At 41.5% G+C, this 2,474-nt stretch overlaps 1 long non-coding RNA gene across 1 annotated transcript; it reads right to left on the minus strand.

Moving 5' to 3' along the window:
* Positions 1 to 1,929: 1,929 nt before the first annotated feature.
* LOC140342888 (uncharacterized) lies at positions 1,930 to 2,474 on the minus strand. The gene is made up of 2 exons (XR_011923196.1): positions 2,369 to 2,474; positions 1,930 to 2,258 (listed from the first exon to the last, which is right to left on the minus strand). It is a non-coding gene; the product is annotated as an uncharacterized lncRNA (long non-coding RNA).

Here is a 2,474-nt window from a genome sequence, read left to right on the forward strand (position 1 = left end):
GATCTTTCTATAATATATCTATATATAGATAACATTTGTTAATTTTTCTTGTCAGAGGATTCTGGTGCAGACTCCCTTTGGGAATGTGTGAGCTTAATATGTCCAAAGGAATGTTGCATGTGCAAAATATTGGGGACTTTTGATATGTGAAGATTTGTCACCACATTCATTCATTTTGATGTGATATGTCATGTCCTTTGTAGAACATCCATATCTGCTGGTTTCTGGTTCTGAAGAGTTTTCACAGGCTGCATCCACTGTGTAGGTAGGCAAGAACTGGTCCATTAGTGTTTCTTTTGGGATGTGTTGGGGGAATGAACCTATCCCAATGCGTTCCATTTGTGTTTTTTTTTTTTTTTAGGTTTCCTCAGGTGGACATTTACCACAATCAGAAGAGGAGACACCTGAGGTCTCCGTAAGCAACCCATGTTTAATGTATAGGATTCAGAAAAAATGTGTCTAACATTATTGTCTAACATTAGTTGATGTTTCAATGTCAGGATGCTGTCTGCATAATGTTATGGTGACCCACAAAGTTTTATGATATTGTAGTAATTTTTTCTTTTCCCTTTATAGCAACCAGTGGATGCAGGTGGATTGGGTCATCCCAGTGTGGGCAGCCAGCTTCTAAACCTCAGTAAGAGGTTTGATTTTGGTTAGTGGAGTCAAGGATGCCTGGCCCAAGTTCAGATAATTTTGAACCGGTCCTTACGCTCCTACATGAAAACATGAATCAGAATCGCCAGGACCAAGAATTTAACCAACAACATCTGGCGGCCGTGCATCGTCTGATAGAATCGGTCCAAGAACAATTGGCCAGTTTGGGTGCCTACATGTTCAGAGTTGACCATCTCTGTAACATGTTAAGTGAATCCGTAGGCCAACAATCTCGCCTACATCAGGCGATTATTCAAAGGCTGGGTTGGCAAATCCCGATAAGCCCTGCTGGCCCCCCATCTCCTGCAGAGCAGCCAGCTCCATTTTTGCCCCTGCCAGTCCACCCCGTGCCCCTGCCCATCCACCTCCTAACACACGGGCAAGCAATAGACATGCTCTGGAGGTGGGCTACACTCGCGCCTGTGCTGTGCAGGTGGACCATGGGGGTGTACCGTGGCCGAGGCCAGGAAGTGGAGGTGACCCGTGGCCGGGCTGGTGAAGTGGGCAGTGGCCGGTTTGGGCGAACTATATAAGTGGATGCCGGGTGCCAGGTGAGAACATTCTTCACATTCTTCTTGCCAGTGTGGGTTTGAGTTGGTATTCTGTGTGAAGACGCTTGTTTGTATAAACTAGCTTAATCTCTATTTTGTGTTTGCCCAATGTCCACAGGTTAGTAACCCTCGCACTGACACTTTACCTATCTAAGTTTGTTTTGATGCGGACCAAGTATGCTCCAAATGCAGTTTTGCCATCTACTCCCTGAAGAATGTTCCAGTACATTTGTCAAAGTGATTCTAATCAAGTATGAAGTCTCAGCTCAATACTCCCCAAGTATTGCTGTAATGACCTTAAAAAAAACTAAAGATTCTTTCAAAATACACAATTGCATCTTTTTTCACTAAATGAACACAAATCTAGTTATGTCTAGGGACCAAATATGGCACACCGCACTTCTGACACTTGGCTGTAACAAATAAATGTGCTTGCTAATAGGTCAACTACTTTACTGTTGGTTAAAATGACATACTAAGGTGTTCAGCTGTGTATTCTATGCCAAATGTATTCTTGAATGATGTTACAATTACATATATTTTGAAGAGGACATATCTAACATACCCAACTCTGATACTTTTAAGGTCACAGGATATTTTGAAAATAAAGTGACCAATGCAGGAATGGAGCAAACTCTGGCAAGCTGCAAAACAGGTTTGTGTAGGATAAGAGCATGTTCGATATTTTATGGTTCAAAGAACCATTGTGTAAAAAATAAGGTTTCTTTTTTGTGTTTTTTTAGGGATGGAATTGGATTGGCCAGGCTGGAAACAGATTTTAAATGTGCACTTGAAAAAAAATATATCATTCACAAAATCTGCCTTTTAGTTTTTTTACAAAAGTTTTTTTTTTTTATTATCCCCCCCAATATCTTTAAATGTGCAAAACACAACAAATATAAAAATATAACAAAACTTTTTTTTAAACACAAAATTATTTATTTTAAAAACGGTACCGCCTGGGCATACCTCGATGAGGGGCCATCCTGAACCGGCGCTCTATGGCAGACATCCTCCTGTGCAGCCAATACAGGCTATCTTGTCTACTTCCTGGCGGGTGAAGAAAAAACAAATAATATATTAACTGGAAGAGTTTGGTCCAAACATTTTTTAAAAGTAATGTCCCTGTAAAAACCAAACAAATTAAAATATAAACTTACCAGGGGGGTGTTGCCATGTCGCCGGGTTTGGGGTGGTGGTGGGGGGGCTCAGAAGCTCCATAGGAGGACTGGCTGCCTCCCTTGATGTGGAACTGGCTGTGTTTGT

The sequence above is a fragment of the Pyxicephalus adspersus genome, chromosome W (genome assembly GCF_032062135.1).
Source record: "Pyxicephalus adspersus chromosome W, UCB_Pads_2.0, whole genome shotgun sequence".
Classification (NCBI taxonomy): Eukaryota; Metazoa; Chordata; class Amphibia; order Anura; family Pyxicephalidae; genus Pyxicephalus; species Pyxicephalus adspersus.